Source organism: Ixodes scapularis, unplaced genomic scaffold, assembly GCF_016920785.2.
Source record: "Ixodes scapularis isolate PalLabHiFi unplaced genomic scaffold, ASM1692078v2 PGA_scaffold0__279_contigs__length_252992795, whole genome shotgun sequence".
NCBI classification, from domain to species: domain Eukaryota; kingdom Metazoa; phylum Arthropoda; class Arachnida; order Ixodida; family Ixodidae; genus Ixodes; species Ixodes scapularis.
In genome coordinates, this window is record NW_024609835.1 from 137,954,847 (window position 1) to 137,963,421 (window position 8,575).

Below are 8,575 nucleotides of genomic sequence, written 5' to 3' on the forward strand. Positions count from 1 at the left end.
GCTCGCCACCATGCCTTGGAAGCTCCCCGTGCCGTAGAAGCGCAGTGCACACAACACTTGAAGCTCCACAGTCATGACCGTCCACGAGGTACGCACTCTCCCCACCTCCGGTTCCTCGCGAAGTTCGTCGCACAACCACCGCACCACGATCTTGGGCAGGCGGTATTGCTTCCAAAAGATCTCCTCCGCGAGCCCGAATGCATCGCGGTGTTCCCGATACAGCCTTTCTGGCGAAAAAAAAAGCTCTATTAAAGAAAAAGACGAATTGACGAGACGGCGACGCCTCGCCGCCGAACACATGCTGCCAATGACACCTAGTTCCGAGCAAGTACCTTTTGAAACGTACTCGGTACAAAACGAAACGTCATTTTGTTGTCACGTCCGGTAGCCGACTCCGCCCAGTTTTGCCGACTCCGCCCACATTTTTTCTAGGGAAATTACGTCACTTTTGTTTCCAACCAATCAGACGTGATGACGTCACTTCCGTGTACTAAAAAAAGGTACATGTACAATGTCGAACCTAGCTATCCTGGTGGAAACACCGCATCGGCCAATGGCCGCGTTATTTCTAAGTCTTCGGATGTCGTCTCCAACGAATATAAGGTCATACTTCCACGTCTGCCAACCGGCAACATCGTCCTCAACTCCGTATTTCTCCTCGCCGATCTAACTCCTAGGCCATACAGGGCCCCGGACTTTCGAGACGCCATCAAAGATGTTATCGACCTGGATCGCTAGGTTGGACATTTGAGAAAAGGTACATGGAAGTGACGTAATGCAAAGGAGGAGCGTATCCTAGCAACACTCACGTGGCGGCTCTGCCCACTTTGACGCCGCTACGTCATCGCAAACTTGACACTCGTCACCCGTTTCAGCGACGTCCGGAGCCAACCACCGACGAGCGGAAGTAGCTACGCATTCCCTGAGGCGTCCCTACGCGCGGGATACGGGGTAGGATTTACTACGACGCGGGGAGCAGTTCCTGCGTTTAGCGAAGGAACGGCAACCAATCCTGTGCGTCGCTGGCCGTCGCATCTGTTCTAGTACAGGTAAAAGTATTGAAAAACAATCAAAACCTTTTGGGCGTTGTTAAAACAAACCGCTTTTTTGTACCCTTTTGCAATACATTTAAGAATTAATTGGAGAGAAAGTTGTTCCAATATTATGCAGGATGTGCGCTACGCGCCTTCTTCAAACCAAAATGTCGAACCACGAGGAGCCGGGTGTGCCGGGGGCAGCGGAGGGGTCGGCGGAACCAACGGGGAGCGCGCGAGTGACGGCTGCTTTAGTCAGAAACAATTTTTTTATCTTTCGAGAACTTGCTATTGCTGTGCTCAAATAAGAATGTTTGGCGCAACATCTGTGATAATTCTTTCAAAGTGGTCCAGTGTTTATATGGTGGTATGCTAGTCAGAAAATATATATTTTTTTTTCCCTTCCGAAATTTAACTATTGTGCTCAAATAAGACCAGAGTGTTCAACAAGATATCTGTGATATATACTTAAGATTGCCCAATTGCTTACATGGTTCCAGTCGATGCTCAGTTTTATTTCCAAGAATGAAATATTACATTCCATGTTATCACACTTTTATTCATGAAGTCACAGGTTTTTTTTTAAGAAATAAAGCAATTTTTAAAACAAACTACATGTGCACTGTCTTGAGATTACACAATCACCTAACTTTGATGAAGTACCATAAAAGGGATAATAAAATGGAGCAGAAGGCAAGACGCTTTGAAGCATTTGTAAAATGAAACAATGTCCATGACAACAATATCCCTGGTTCAATCAGCAACTAAGAAAGCAATCTCTGCAAAAGCAAGCATTTCTTTCTAGAGGTAGTCTAAATTACTTCTGAGTTCTTTGCAGGGGCAATCCAGATGACCTGTTGGTCTGGCAACTAAACCTCCGAACCTTTTCTGTCACTGTCGACTGCGTCTCGTGCCTTCTGCTCATAAAAATAAAAAAAAGGCTGTATCGATTTCACCGCGATGCACTCGACACGTATCCGGAGGCAGCACGCTGGCTATGCGACGAACTTCACAAGGTGTAGGAGCTGAAGAGAGTATGTAGCTTGTGGACGGCTATGACTGTGGAGCAGGAAGCGAAGTGTGCACTTTACGGCTTCCACGGGGAGGGCTTCACTGAGGGCAAGGATGTGACGGGGTCCTTGGTGGTCAGGACCTCAGTCGTGGTGGCGAGAGGTTCCCTGTCGCTGGCGGCGTCCGTGCTGGGCACCACCGCAGCGAGGGCGCTGAGGGGCTTCCCGACGGTGTCCCTGGTGGTCGGGACTACCGTCGTGGCGGCGGACCCCTTGCGTGTGGCGCTCCGCACGGGCACGTCTGCGGCGGGTTCCGAACCGGGCGACAAGGCGCTGCCTCAGAGCCTTCCCCCTGTCCGAGAGGCCGACCGGAAGGCCGACCGGAGGGCCGGCAGGAGCCAGCCTCTCAGGAGCCGACGCTGACCTCTCCGAGCTCGGCTCAGAACCGTCCGAGCTCGGCTCAGACTCCAACTCTGACTCTTCAGGGTCGGAGTCTGACTCCGGTTCTGGCTCGCTCGATGCAAGGCAGATGTTGTGGAGCACTGCACATGCCGAAATAATGGCGGTGGCTGTTGAAGGGTGGTAATACAGAGCCCGGTGCCTTTGCAGACACCGGAATTTGTTTTTCAACAGCCCGATGCAGCGCTCCACAACAGACCTGATCGAGGAATGCGCCTTATTAAACCGGCCGCAAGCGGTGGAGGTCGCGTGGTTCCCGGGGACAGGGGTGATGAGCCAAGGCTCCAAGGGGTAGCCGCTGTCACCTGCACATGTAGAGGATGGAACATATTACATTCTTTACTTTTTAAAATAAAAGGCAAGAAAACAGCTGTGGGCAACTATGTCAATTATAATGTAACTTAAGTGTGACTTAAAAGTGTGTTAATATTTCTGCACTACAGTATCAGTTTACATTATGATTAATTAGCACTAGCTTGCCTGCAAACTCCCTGTTATTTCATGTAACTATGTGTTTTCCGGGTGGGTTGTATGGGATGTGTGCACGATTCCTTAGGGGTGCTGTGTTGTACGCAAGTGCATTATTAGGCCCTTGCATCCGACAGATAAAAGCTCTGTTGCTTTTGGGAGTGTGGTCGTGACCTTAGGCACGGGCAGAGCAGAACACGCTGGCCTTGTCTTTGGCAAGCAAGGGGATAAGGCGCCAGTTCGACGAACCTCTTTCCTAATCCTCGGTGGAGTTGGAGATGGGGAAAAGAGAGGGGGTGGTTAGATTGGAAAGGAGTCAGGTCCTGTTGGGACACGGAGGGTCTAGTAGGAGGAGCTATATAGGCAGACCGAAGAAGAAGGGTCAGGGAAAAGAATCCAGTGTGTGGGACAGAGACGACACGAGGACAGATTTGGCGAGCCCCAAGTGGCCAAGGAGGAATTGATCCCATTCCGTACAAACTGACGACCGTCAAAGCGACCAGGCGAGCCCCCAGGTATCAGTGAAAGAGCTCCAACTTCATGCGAAAACCAACCAGCAAGAGGGTACAGGCAGACAGTAACAGTGAGTGGGCCGAACCGGACAGCGACTCGCACTGCGGTCGCATGCCTTGCATAGTCTATCACTGTCGTGAGATTGGTGTAGTGTGGCTTTCGTAGCCTGCAGAGTGTGAGAGTTATGTGGACATAAACAGAGATTAATGGCCAAACTTTGGGTGCTGTCTCACTTCGAGGAGTTCCAGCAACTGTGTCTGTGTGCTTCACAACAAGCACAGTACGTGTGGTACTGTGGCTTTCAAGCAGTGGGAGCCACCGTGTGCGTAAGGAATGAATTTAGTATGCTCACCAAGCAGGAACCGGCCGTCGCGTGGCACCTGCCCTTGCTCGAGTTGGTTTCGGAGCCGGGAAAATTGCCACACGAAGGAGTCGTGCACCGACCCGGGATACGGTGGGTCGATGCACATTATCCGGCAGTCGGCGTCACACACCTGAAAGTGAGAGAGATATTGACATGTAATTACCTGAATCCACAAGTAGTAGATTGTACTTATGGTTCACAAAGCAGACGCAATTTCAGAACCTTTAAGTTATTTTGTTTGACACATGCATGTCAACACACCTTCCTGGATGCAAGGTACAACTAACTACCTTGAAACAAAAATAATGTTTTTTTGTTTTTTTTTTACGGAAGCTTGCGCGTTTTAACAGATAAGTATTATTTTTGGGAGAAGAGTCTCACGGCTCACATGCTACGTAGAGCACACGCTCGCGCAGTCGTGAGACCCCACAGCCCGCAGTCATAAAACGGCATACTTAAACCGTATCGGCAATACGTTTTTTTTTTCTACAGATTTGGGGCGCGTTTTGACAACGTAACATGAGTGTACTTACCACCATCACGTTGAGGGCGTAGAAGTACTTGCGGCACCAGTACGCCGCCTTCGTGACGGTGGGGTCGTTCTTGGACGGGCCGACGATGGAGACCATGGTCCCGTCCACGCAACGGATGACGCCGGGTATCCTGCCGAGCAGCCTGAAGCCCTTCTCCGCGTCGAACCTCTCGCTCGGCGTCTCGGGGAAGTGGATCCAGCCACGCTGGACCCCGAGACGACGCACGATAGCGACGGACACGGCGCGGACCGCAACGCTGACTGTCTTTTGGTCCCGCGCTACGTGTTCGTCGCTCGCCACCATGCCTTGGAAGCTCCCCGTGCCGTAGAAGCGCAGTGCACACAACACTTGAAGCTCCACAGTCATGACCGTCCACGAGGTACGCACTCTCCTCACCTCCGGTTCCTCGCGAAGTTCGTCGCACAACCACCGCACCACGATCTTGGGCAGGCGGTATTGCTTCCGAAAGATCCCCTCCGGGAGCTCGAATGCATCGCGGTGTTCCCGATACAGCCTTTCGTGCGAAAAAAAAAGCTCTATTAAAGAAAAAGTCGAAGTGACGAGACGACGACGCCTCGCCGCCGAAAACACGCTGCCAATGACACCTAGTTCCGAGCAAGTACCTTTTGAAACGTACTCGGTACAAAACGAAACGTCATTTTGTTGTCACGTCCGGTAGCCGACTCCGCCCAGTTTTGCCGACTCCGCCCACATGTTTCTAGGGAAATTACGTCACTTTTGTTTCCAACCAATCAGACGTGATGACGTCACTTCCGTGTACTAAAAAAAGGTACATGTACAATGTCGAACCTAGCTATCCTGAAAGATGTCAAAGCCACCGAACAATTTCAGATGAGTCATGTGTGGATGGTGACCTGCGTCAACCAGTGTTGTACGGAACGGCGTTCCAAGGAACGGCGTTCCTGGAACGCGTTCCTTTTGAGAGGAACGAAGGAACGCCACCGTTCCATTTTGCATCGGTGGAACTGGAACGGGAACGCGTTACATTTTTAGTGGAACGGGAAAAGGAACGGCGTTCTTTTTGTTTTTCGTCTGTTAATTTGATTTCTAAGAGGGAAATTCTAAAAGTATAAAAACAATATCTTTACGAAGTGCGGGATCTCGTTAACTCTTTGCTTAGTTATCCTCGGGTTTATCTTGTGTGGTCCCCGCTTGGTAAAAGTCGGGTGCAGGAGAGCTAGGGGACATCGATTCTATTTTCAGTGCCCGCGGGACTGCGCTACAAAAAGTAAAACTTTTAGGCGAAGGAAAAGACACAGAAAGAGGGAGGTTTAAAACTCAGCTACTTTCTTTGCTTCCACGATTCCTCACACACCCAGAAATTTAAGGCCGACTACAGCTATCACTGAACTTCCGCAAAGAGAGCAACAGGTACAACAAAAGTAGAAATAACCAGGCATCGAACATACCCCTGTATCCCGAGCATTGGACACTTAAAAGTTACGCAAAAATTTACCTTTATTAATTCTCTGCTTGTCCCCACCTTCAAACTGAACAACGAATCCAGCCTTCATGAAGACGGACTTGTAGTTTTCAAGACTGGCCTTCAAAAAGCCCTACCCTATTCATCACTCGCTCGTCTTGCGGACAACATCGAGAATCAACGGTTGTTAAGTTCGAACACGGGATTTTGCTCGATTGAATTTGTTGTGAGGTAGTTGTAAAATGCTCGTGCAATGTAGGGTAACGGTACATTTGGCTCGTCTGAGTCCCCCACCACAAACATGATTATGGGCGAAAGCTTAGATTTTTAAAGGTGTATATCAACAAATCAAACCCTGTTTCCGCCTGTTTTCTTCTCCTGGTGCTCTTCCATCAGGACTTTCAAATTCTTATGTTCCCATTTGACGGAAAGATTAAAAAAATAAAAAATAAAATATTTTCTCGATATAACTGGGTATGGTAGTCAGCAAAATCCAAATGTAACGTATATGTAACGATACGTTCCATTTTTTTAACTGTAACGGGAACGAGTTCCTTTCTCACAGATGGAAGTTGTAACGGGAACGCGTTCCAAAAATAAGGAGGAACGAGGAACGAGCTCCCGTTCCTATTTTTGAGGAACGTGTACAACACTGGCGTCAACGCCCTCGCCAAAGAGAAGCTTTGCAGTCGTGATGAGTTGGTCGTGAAAGGCAAGAAATGCCTTGTCCTTGACCCAGACACCCGGGACCTCAAGATCACGTTTATTTGGCTTCCAGACTACCTCGAAGATAGTCGTATCATCGAAGCTCTGGCGCCTTACGGCACAGTCCGTGACATCAGCCGAGAGAAGTGGCGGTGCCCCGGCATGGAGCACATGGACACCCTCAACAGGGAAGTTAACATTACCCTGCATGAAGGAATCACCACGGAGGGAATTCCATTCCTACTTAAAGTGTATGGATGTCAATCGCTCATCCTTATTCCAGGAAGACCCCCCTTGTGCCTCAGGTGCAACAGGGTAGGACACATCCGCCGACAGTGCAGAACACCGCGCTGCTCGGATTGTAAACGCTACGGACACACCGCAGACGACTGCGTCACAACTTATGCAAGCAAGCTTCGCGGAACGATATCCCAGGACGAAGAGGAACGGTCTGAGCTCCTGATGGATGTCTCGGAGGTTGTCGATGCTTCCGGGCACACACCACCCGCAGAAGCCTTTAAGAGCCAAGCCGAAAGTGACCTACCAGGAGCAGTGACCGACCCCCAAACCACGGAAAACGATCCAGAACTCCTCCCTGAACCCCCCCCCCCCCCCCCCCCCCCCCAACCTGACGATGATGACGACAACTCGGGTACAACCACGGTCGTCGGGGAGGATGCTACAGCAAGTGGAGACGACACCACCACCACCTTTGAGGTACCACCAACCATCGGGTTGGATGCAGACGCGCTGAGGCTGCAAGATCTTTCAGAAGGACTCGGCTATCAGTCTGACACTGTTGTAGCTGATGAAGGGGCTGTCGCAAAATCGAGAAAAGATAGAAAACAGGTAGGAACCAGACACCAGCCGTATCGAAAACAAAGTAGCCATAAGACGCTTGAAGATGGTCATGAGGGGCTTTAGCTCACCCTAGTGCCCCTCATAAAATCCGCCCTGTCTTTGCATTTTTTAACGTTAAGTGTAAGGGGCTTAAGGTCTAAAAGGAAACAGCACCAACTTCTAAGGCTCTTGAATCACGAGCATGTTGACATAGCCGCAATACAAGAAACAAAATTGTCATCAGATGAAGACGTGGCAGAGGCTTTAGAGCCTTTTCGGAAGGACTTCGAAATATGTGTGAGTCAGGCAGTAGGCCTTTCTGCCGGTTGTTTTCAGTTTCTTCGTAAAAAGCTTGGCTATTAGTCTGTTTCCTTGACCAGTGACCAGGAAGGGCGTCTCATTTTAGGTGACCTTTCTTTAAGACAGATCAACTGGAGTTTTATTTGTATATATGCTCCTAATACGGTGAATGGAAGGACTTCTTACTTCCAGTTTCTAGCACATTTTCTGAACACCGACAAAACAGTTGTACTAATGGGAGATTTTAATTGTGTCTGTAGCGCAGAAGACCGTGCGCTACAGCAGACACGGTATGACAAACGCTCTGCGTTACTCATTGACATACTCCAGGAGCGCAACCTTGTAGATGTGGCATGTCGGAAAGACCAATCAATACGCTTCACCCACCTTCAAGGTGTTTCACACGCTCGTCTTGATAGAATATATGTGTCAGGCGATACATTTAATTTAATGAAGAACTATAGCGTTAAACCGGTGTTCTTTTCTGACCATTGTTTAGTTTCTGTTAGCTTCGGGACCAAAACTCTCCGTGTTTTTCGGCCCAAATGGGAACTCTGGAAACTTAATGTGAAGCTTTTAAAGGATGAGAAGTTTTCAAAAAGAGTTTCATTAATTCTGTCAGAGAGCCTTAAAAATAGTAATATGCATATTTTTGCAATATGGGACTGTTTTAAGCAAGAGGTAAAAACTTGGCAATTGAACTATCTACAGCAATATCTTACGAAAACAAACAGCAACAGCGCGAACTCTATAAAACCCTTTCGTTATTCCATGCGATAGAAAGCATCAATCCCGGTTTATTCGAGGCAGAAAGATATCGTGGAGCTGTAATACGTTCTCGCACGAAAAAGTTTTTGCTTGGCGAGCAACCGACCAAACGATCCCTGGATGATGAGAGGCGATAT

The 8,575-nt window shown here is 49.1% G+C and overlaps 1 pseudogene; it reads left to right on the forward strand.

Moving 5' to 3' along the window:
- Positions 1-600: 600 nt before the first annotated feature.
- LOC120838654 lies at positions 601-7,454 on the forward strand (annotated as a pseudogene).
- The last annotated feature ends 1,121 nt before the right edge of the window (positions 7,455-8,575 follow it).